General features: G+C 40.2%; 1 long non-coding RNA gene across 1 annotated transcript; it reads right to left on the bottom strand.

Moving 5' to 3' along the window:
- Positions 1-6004: 6004 nt before the first annotated feature.
- LOC136420914 (uncharacterized) lies at positions 6005-10100 on the bottom strand. The gene is made up of 5 exons (XR_010753355.1): positions 9752-10100; positions 8897-8914; positions 7833-7933; positions 7293-7340; positions 6005-6561 (listed from the first exon to the last, which is right to left on the bottom strand). It is a non-coding gene; the product is annotated as an uncharacterized lncRNA (long non-coding RNA).

The raw sequence follows: 10100 nt of genomic DNA, 5'->3' as shown, positions 1-10100 counted from the left end.
GATACCGCACCTTCAAATATGAAAAATAATTACATGCGCCAACCCAAAAGTCTGCAAATAACAGTCAAACTGCCCGAGAAGACCACTTAGACACTATCGACAGGGTTTTTAAACGACCACCGAAGAGTAGTCACATTGGACGAATGGTCCTTATGAAGAGGTGGTTACTTGTGCAGGTTTAGCAGTACAGTTAAAGAGGACCCCCCAACTCCCATGTCCTCCTCCGATCCGCCGGCGCCGTTTCCCTCCGATCCGCCGTTATCAAAGAGAGCAAACTATTTCCTCACCTTATCCACGTTTTAGGAACAGCCTACTAAGAGATCCTTTTTCCTCAACCTCCAACGTTAACCTCCTGATGACCAATGAGGTTAAGCTCCTTGTGATGACTGATTCAGAAGCAAAGAAGAAGAGACACACCAAGCCTTGTACCGCTTTCACAAACATTTGTCGCCCGTCTAGTGTGACAGGTTAAAGGGTAAGGGTCAATCCGATTTTCGTAGCCCTGTCATCATAATGAACAAGACCATTTGTGTAACCTAATAAACCTTTTTTACGGGTACCATTGCATTGGCTGGGAAGAGCACTGCGGGTGGCGCAATGGTCAAACGACATTAATGCCATGACAACACAATAGCCATGGTAACATAGGCCTTGATACCGGACACAGTACGTTGGTGCTAACATGCCCATAAAATGGATTTTTGTGGGCCTGTATGCCCTCTAACGCAATTAAGGCATGGACAACCTCAGATTTTCGATTTCCCGCAATTCGTAGATATAATACTGAAGACGAATTCCATTTCCTATTGAATGGCACACCTAGTACCTATACAATAAATAAACTTCATTTCTCTTATTGGGATTTCATGCCTGTGTTTCTCTTCATCAAGGAAGATTATGTTTTTGTTTCACGGAAGTTTTAGTAATTACAGTAGATTTTGTCAGAGAATCTGATATTTATTCATTTATTTATCAATATTTAGGGTGGTCCCTCCAGTTAACTGAGTAACGTATTTCCAATAGGGCCCTTAAAAATGATAACAAAGCAGGATACAATCAAAGATATCAGCACATTTCCATTGGTATATTGAGATCTACCTTAGTGGCAAATCTGATACATTTGTAGTCTTCCTACATTCATTACAAAGCTTACAATGTACCTTACCAAAACAATACTCCATACACATCACAATGTACTGACTTTATCTAAGACAATACACTATCCATATTGCAATCTATTTTCAAAGAAAACACCACACACCCTAGGATAAGAATATTTCAATTACGCTGGTTAACTATCGGGCTCGTCGTTAAAGGAAAACATTCTGCACATTTATCGTTTTTTCGCAAAATTCGGTACAGAAAATGCGACAATTTCATTATGGATCTCCTACATCAACTTTGCAAATAGACCTACTTCAGAAACACTTCATACTTTGATTCAACTTCAATGGCCTTCTTCCTGTTTAAGAACTATATAGAATGTTAAAGACCCTGCTTAGGTTCGGAGCAGTCGGACACTCCATATCCATTATCGCTAGTGTGCCTTTCTTGCCATGTGCTTCTTCAAATTAGACATTAGCACTGTAGAATCCCCACAACGGTCACATTTATAAGGTTTCTCATAACTAGTGTGTGTGGCGATGTGCTTCTTTAGATCAGATATTCGTGATGAAGAATGGCCACAAATGTCACATTTGTACGGTTTCTCACCAGTATGTTTCTGGTGGCGTGTTGCCTTAAATCAGATATTCTTGCTGTTACATAACCACAAACTGACCAATTTCTACATGATTTTTAGTTTAACTTGTAACCTCGCAAATTGCAGACACAATCTTGATATGTATTTTGCTTTTTTTCTCACAAACCGACTCACAACTCCCCCTGCAAAACGGAAACCTTACCTCTGTCTACGACTAGTAGCCTACAACCGACATCCACGGCTTGGATAAAGTACGAATAGTGTGAAAAAATCCATAGCACTAGATGTTTACGATGAAAAAAAAATGAAAAAACGTAACAGCTAGGGGAGGAAAACTACTCGCTACCAGACTAACTACGCCGGCTCTGGGGAGAATATATGCCAGGGAAGTTTGGCTACATTAGGATAAGGGCCCTATCACACTTGTGCGTATATTGAAGTGCGCGTGAGTTGCGCATTAATTTTTCTGGGTTTAATTAAGGTTTGCGGGGAAAAAGGTGTTTTCCACTTTGACCCACCGTTGTGCAGCCTAGTGATCGAAAAGAAGAAATCACTTATTCGGCTGCAAACTTAAGCTAAACCAAAAACATTCTAATACGCAAGCCATGCGGGCTTGTATATACGCACAAGTGTGACAGTGTCTTAACGTCACGGCCCTATCAAACGTGTGCGTTTATCATGTTCGTATGAGTTGCGTATTAACATTTTTGTCATACGCAGGTGTACGCACAATACGCACCTCATACGTAATTCAGTCCATTTGTGAATGTTTTAGGTACGTAGGTCTACGCAAGGCATACCCAAGGTACGGCCCTGTACGCCTGAAGATTTTGAAACTACAAAAAACTTTCGAACGCTGTTATGGTATAAAGAACAGAAGTGCGTCGTATGCTGATGGCCACAGTAGAAACATGGACACCTTTGGTCATGAAGAAATGTTGAATGTGCTATCATGCTGACATAAAGAAATGTCTTCACCCTTCACCACGCCAGTGTCCAGCACTCCTGATGGGACTGTCTGTACAGAAAAGAAGATGTCACTGGGCACAAGAAAACTTATCACACAGACACCCCCCCCCCCCCCCCCGAATCAGACGATCCCTTTAAGAAATGAAACGGTGATGGGGCAGAAGAAATATACGTATATAAAAATGTAGTTGCATGTATTATCAGAGAGTAGCGCAGTCCGGTAAAACACACACCACACACACGCACACACACACACACACACACACACACACACACACACACACAAACACACACACACACACACACACACACACACACACACACACACAAATGTTGAAATCAACACAGCAACCGCGTGCAACTAAATACACTATTAGTGCCATTTCGCCAGCTAGGTATACCGGTAGATATGTATTTTGCTTTTTGCGTTACAAATTGCTGTTGCAACATGCTCAGTATGTGAATACCCACGGTCTCATAGCGCCCCCCCAGCGATTTGTTCTCAAAGTGCACTACATGATTCCACTGTACACTCCACAAGAATCAGACGGTTCAGAATAGATTGAAAGCACGCATGTACGCAAAGTCTTCTGTTGTTTTCGATCCCCATCGAAGTGTCCTTTAATTTTCTGAGTCACTTGACCTTAGCTAAGGTCCGTTATACTGAAAGACCTCATTGCACTTTAAGGACCGCTAAGGAGCGCCCTCTAACGGTAATTCTACTAGATGCAGGATCAAATCCAGGGAAACGTAGCCGCGAATACTTTAGTCTCTAACAGACTAACCGAGCCGGCTAAAAGGAAAATATTTGCCAGGGGAGTTTGGCCGTCAAGGGTTTCATTCGCAGACCCATATTGGACCCTCTCTCCATAGCCGACTACCTTCATACAATTCAATCAATTTGGCCAAATTCTACTATTTCACAGCAATCCGCGGGGCCTGGTAGAGGCTGACAAATACTTTCCGCCATATCAAATATGTTTCTGGTTTATTTCATTTCGATACGTTTCGTCAAAATAGAATATAGAAGTCAATATACGCAATGCTTTATACTATACTTACCGCCTGAAACGTAAGTAACACATCTAACATCGGTTATACCGTGCTGCAAAACATCCAATTTGAGTAATCAGGATGAACAATTACGTTTGTGACCTCCGACATGTATTAACAATGACCATGACCCTTGAAGTGGTCAACGCTCTATTCTGTACCCTGGTTACCTACACTAACAAACCATAACACAATATAACCGCATGACTGTTAGACAAGTAGTATATTTTTTTTATATCGAAAATGCCGTTTATTGTTCCTGAAGTTATAAATAGCACCTACGTCAATGAAGTGAATGTGTTGTAAACAAACGTCTAAAAGCCAGAAAATTTAATTTTGCTTCAGTTAGTTCACTCAGACACCGATCTCACCAAATAGCAATCTGCGATGTATATATATCCGTCAAACCACTGTATTTCGGTCGATTTACCCTTTTTTTATGTGTATCCCGGTGTATTCTGCTGTGTTCCGACAAATCGTGGCATCGTATGGCGCAATCAGTAAGGCGGTTCGCCCAGAACGAGAGGTCCCGGGTTCGAAACCACTGGTATGCCCCGATGTTGTGCTCTTGGGCAAGGCACTTAACACGAATTTCCTCACTCCACTCAAGTGTGAATGGGCACCTGACTTCGGTTGGGGAAGGTCGTATTGAGGTCACCTGGTGGCCCCGAATGGCAGCCGCCAGACCCTTGCGACAGTGTCATAAAGTGCAGGTGTGCAAATATGTAACATGTGTATTATTGTGTATTATGTGATTGTAAACCGTGCAGCAATTCAGCGTTTACTGCCATTGTACGGGTAGTTTCGGACCAATAAACCAATTATTGTTATAAATAGGGCTTTTTGGTATAAACTACAAGCCACCGTGTAGGGGTTAGGTCATTCCCGGCGGGAGCTTGAAGCTTGTCATGTGATATATGCGTAACAGACGCAATGTTGAACAGAAAGCGAGATCCTCATGGGAAAATTTCTACTTGTTATCCCATATATCTGCAACAGACGATGGAAAATATTACTCTTCTACTGGTAAACATTTCACAACCAATCGTACGTTTCCGGTGATATTCCAACACAACAAAATGCGACGCATTAGTCTGTTTCCTTTTTAGATATGAAACTCCTTATTCTAAGAATACAAATGGAAAATAAGTTAGATAAAAGTTTCTATGAATTAAGGGACTATTCTATATATAAATAACGGGAAGAGGCGGTTCTAACTGTTATTTTAGCCCCCCTCCCCAGAGGTACCCTCCCATTCCGTCGAAAGATTTTAGATGTTCCCTGCTTTTAGCTATTGTCTCATTGTATGCACCGCTATTGTACGACAACTTCTGGCGTAAGGTTGGGTCCTTCCACAAGACGATCTGAAGTCAATTTAAATGGCATACTATTCTGTTTGACCACATTGATGTACCTTATTTTTGTTTACCTTAAAGTTTCTAGTTGTTTTACGAATGCTCACAAGTCATTGATTCCCAACCCATTATTATTTATAATGATGTTTTTAATGGTGCTGAGACTATTGTTGTTGACTGACCGATTTATTTTGACAAAGCGGTCAACGAATTTTATCGATAAAAACGAATTTTTAGGCTATAATTTGGTGTCTTTTCAGTAACAATTGTACGTTGTGCATGGTATTACCATTCTAAATTCAAGGGTAACACAAGTCCAATTTAGGACGCAGTGAGGTCGCAAACGTGTCGTGAGTTCGATAAGGTAGGGGCTTTACTAGGTGTTTGTTGTTTGGAAGGGGTTAATTTTGTTGTTTTTCGGTGAGGGGCGGTATGCGGTCAATATTAACAGTTAATATTAATAATCAGTCAAATAAATTCTGTATGGCCTGTTTAATACTGTAAATCACTTTAATATAGCGGCAGGAAAATATAACGGTTTGGGGAAAATGGAGTAGGTCTCGGCACTTAATTTTAACGATTTGAACAAACATTACTGTCTCAAATACTAGTGATCAAATATTAGCGATGAGGAAATTTTAGCGGTTGACTAGTGACCGTTAAATGAGCTAAAATTAAGTTACAGGTAACAAATCAAGAATTACCGTATGGTTCGTCCCTACCTGCACAACTGTGCTATGTTGTAAATGTGCTTATAAAGATTCAGCTACATTGAATTTCATGTTTGTGTTTCTTACATTCGCTCATACTGTGGGAGAATAAGTTAAATTATCAGATCTAATCCACATGAAACAAAATTTGAGTTGGAAAAACACAAGCACAATCAGAGTTTGGAACACAATGCTGAAGAGATTTTATTGCAGCACGAAACGGTACACATATTTTCATACCCTTACTTGTTCCACTTTTAAATTCTAAACTACAGTAACGTTTGCCGCTCTAGAATTCACAGTGTTTATATATATATGTCGACATTTTGTTTTATTTACTGTTCGCTAGGCTTTGTTTATTTTGACATCTCTGTCATGATGCTTAGACTGTAGCTATGAGTCAGAAATATGATATTATAACTGAATAAACAAGCTTTAACATGGTTTTTGTATATCGTTACTACAACATAACAGGAACAATATTCCAGTTTTCTACATCGTTGACTTCAAATATTTGTCAAATTGCTTATGCTCAGTATCTATAAGTGAAGTACATAGATATCTTATTACTTGAGTTACAATGTATCAACGGTTCGGTTGTACAAGAACAACATGTCCAGTTGTAGACGAAAAGTTGTAAATGTGATAATCTATCAACGACACGTCACATTCTATAAACTACGTTGATGTGACGTCACTTCCGGCTGTAATTGTTTTCAGGAGATGACGTTATCTGGTGCACGTCTATGGTAGACGGGATCAGCCACCAGTACTAGAATTAGAAATGAATACAGTTCGACTTAATTAGCTGATATCAATTCCATAGCAATGCTAAGTCGTCAACGATTGTCTGTTTGTTTGTTTGCATGCTTAGCTGTTAAAGTCCTTACGAAATTCGCTGTGCTTTTTGTTATGTCAATAAAGATTAATTGTGTAAATAATAATTAGGGCCTTTATATTTTTTCATGACAACGCTATAGATACTCAACCAGACGTAACGCATTGTCGATTACAAGTCGGGACAATCTCCCTGTATTTTGCTGGCGATATGCAGTATTAGAACGCCCAATGCAAGTTGATTTATCGAACAAGCTAGAAATTGATAAATCCTTAATCTGACACCAATTTCTGTTATATCTACTAGTGATGGTGATGTGAAAAAAAGAAAACACAACTGTTAAAGGGAAATTTCTGCCCCTGCTGAATAAATGCCCCAACACTGCTAGGGGGTTTCCAGTAAACATGAGGTGGGAGAAGTGTGTGACACTCTTGTGGCGTTGTAACTTCCGAGCAGAAGTATGATTAGAATTTGGGAGGAGGGGTCGTGCTGTGGAGGCTGACCCTACCCCTACCCCTAACCTAACCCTAACCCTAACCTTAACCCTGGTCGCTAGCCCTAACCCTAAACTCATTCCAAACCCTATGCCGAGCCCAACGCATGCGCTCTACCCTGCAAAGCAGAGATCTGGCGGGGTAGAAATTTGGCGTCACAGTTATACTTACTGGCAGGAGCCGCAGGAAACATTGTACACCTTGTAGGCTTTGTCGATGCTGCAAAGGACGGCATGGGAAATCGTCATTATCCCAATCAAAACATTGAAAAGTACTGATAGAACTCTAGAAATTATAGAAAAAATTGAATTTATCAAGAATGTTGACTGTACGACCAACATGAAATTGTCACTTCGAGAAAATATAAAGATCGTACAGCAATCGTTTCTACTACCAACACTGCCAAAGAGAGAAAAAAGTGGTCTCATTCCCGTTACACGGATTACCAAAATGTGAAAATTTTAATCGTATAGGAAGGTATAGTATGGAACATAATACATCTTGGCATATTACTGATAAATTTAGAAAAGGAATAAACTGTTTAAGTTTCCATGGGAAAATTGATATGATAGCTTTAAGAATTATATCACATGGGCTTGTGGACAAAATGGCCCTACACGGCGCAGTGTTATAAGTTGTTTTTGTTAATGGACACTTTAGGACGGTTTGTTTTTGATGACGCAGAATGGGGAGGGGGTGCATGAAACAAACCTGGTCTCATCGGGTGAGGTGTAGGCGCAGGCCTTGGCTCCCATGGGGGCAGCTTTCACAGTCACCATGCCCGCAGCTGCTGCAGCTGATGCACTGAACAGCTGAAACACAGTACAAAACAAATCAGGTGCATGAAACAACAAACCTATTCTTTAAACTACCAGAGAGGATGTGTTGTTTACGTAAACGCATGTTATTCTAATCACACTAGAAGGACCTGCTGACTCGTACATCTTGCGGTGTTATCAAATCACTCTACAATCGAAAATTCATTTGATCTCAGTAGCGTTTGCATGCGGTTCTTTTCGAATTTACAGAAGGCACTCCCAAGAGCATTCGCATTGCACACGGACTACAGTCAGTTGACATAAAATATATGTATAATTCCACTTGTTCTGAGAAAACCTCCGTCGGTGTCTTAATGCCCCTTGCAAACTCCGCGTATACTACACCATAGGCCGGCCACACTACATAAGGGTACACTATACTAAAAAAAATCGAACTCATTCCAGAAACTGAGAAGTCTGGCTTGTCTTTTGACTCGATTCGTTACGTCGCCGGAGAGACATTCAATCCAGCTTGCCTTTTTTTAAATAATTTTTCGATGCAGTAAGAAAAATCTTCAGCAAAACCAGGCAGTCGGATTTTGTTACAACATTAATTCATGAGTAGTTACCTGAGATTCGTAACGTTAGATCACATAATTCCTAAAGCGTTAAAAATATATTTTTGCTTCCCCACTATCATAATTACCAACGGATAGAGAACAATTCTAACATTAGAATCAAGGAACCAAAATTGAAGAATCGGGCAAATTCGTCTCCTAATAGCACTCCCTCCAACGAAAAAGTCAAACAAGTAGCTTCAAATATTGGTATTGTACCTTATTAGTATCTTAGTGTATAGGTGTTATCTGCTAATGTCCCTTCTGTATCACTGTTTCACACCACAAGTACTTATAATTAGTCTTTCCGAATTTATTGGAAAATTAAGGTTTATCATTGTTAAACTAGGTTTGGACCAGACGCTACAAGGGCTTAAAATAGCAATTTAAAAGTGCTTACCTTTTTCCCAGGCATGTCCTGTGCGTTGGGCAAGAGAAAGAAAAAGAAAATGCAAGGTTACTTTAAGTTATTATTCTCTTCAAAATCATTACTTCGCTTCTCCGAGCTAGTCACTATCTTACTCCCGAGAATATACTTTAACTTTACAAATCCAACATTCGTCCCTGCATGGAGTATTTTTCAAATCTCTGGGCTGGAGCTCCAAAAGATTGCTTACACCTTTTATATCGCATCCTAAAGAGAATCTGTGTGGTCATTGGTCATTGTTTGGCTTCAAAACTTGACTCCATTTCCCACGGACGAAACATTGCCTCCCTGTCCCTTTTCTATAGATACATCCATGGCCATTGTTCCCAAAAACTTACACTACTCGTCCCACAACAGAGAATTTTTCAGCGTACCTCCAGGATCTCTTCTGACTCACACCACTATACTGTACAACTACCAGCTTCAAAGTCATTTTACAGTAACAGCTTTTTTTCACGAAAAGCAAAACTATGGAATTCCCTCCCAGCCCACTGCTTTCCCCTGAAATATAACCTACAAACCTTCAAAACAAACATACACCGCTATATCTCACCTTAGCCACATTCAGTTTAAACCAATCACGTCAATTTGTTCAATATTGCTTAGAAGTCCTTCAATTGAGCGAGATCGCTAAAAAGGATATAAACCTAGTTATCCGAGGCTTTAGTATAAGGAGGAAAAAACATATGTATCAAGTAAAATTTTAGAACACCTGGTTAGTTGTTCTCGACATTTTCTGTTACTTATATGCAGAGCTTTCAACAAATCAATTTGAGTTCACATGAAAGTTGATACATAAGCGTAAGCCTTGTAAAGTTATTATCTTACCTGAGTTGAGAACTCGGTTGCACATAAATTACCCATTGCTATCTGTCTCTCTGTCTGGTAGATAGATATCCCGAAAATTAAGTTCACCGAGTTGTCTCTGTCCGATGACGGTCGTTTCTGCTCGTAGAATGATCTTCCAGCGACTGCCAAACCGTGATATCTGGTCTGACACGCAGGTGGATAGATGTCAGGGCAAACTCTGATTGGTCTAGAGGTATCTATATTTGAACATTTTCCCACCTAGTGCGTGATCTGTGCGTGACAGACGCATGTCGGAAAGGTACGGAGAGCGAGGTTCTGTGGCGCCAACGTGGGAAAATTTGTGTCTCTTTCAACGCTAAAAATCACC

The sequence above is a fragment of the Branchiostoma lanceolatum genome, chromosome 15 (assembly GCF_035083965.1).
Source record: "Branchiostoma lanceolatum isolate klBraLanc5 chromosome 15, klBraLanc5.hap2, whole genome shotgun sequence".
Taxonomy (NCBI): domain Eukaryota; kingdom Metazoa; phylum Chordata; class Leptocardii; order Amphioxiformes; family Branchiostomatidae; genus Branchiostoma; species Branchiostoma lanceolatum.
The sequence above is the reverse complement of the archived record's forward strand: the minus strand, read 5'-3'. Positions and strand labels throughout refer to the sequence as shown.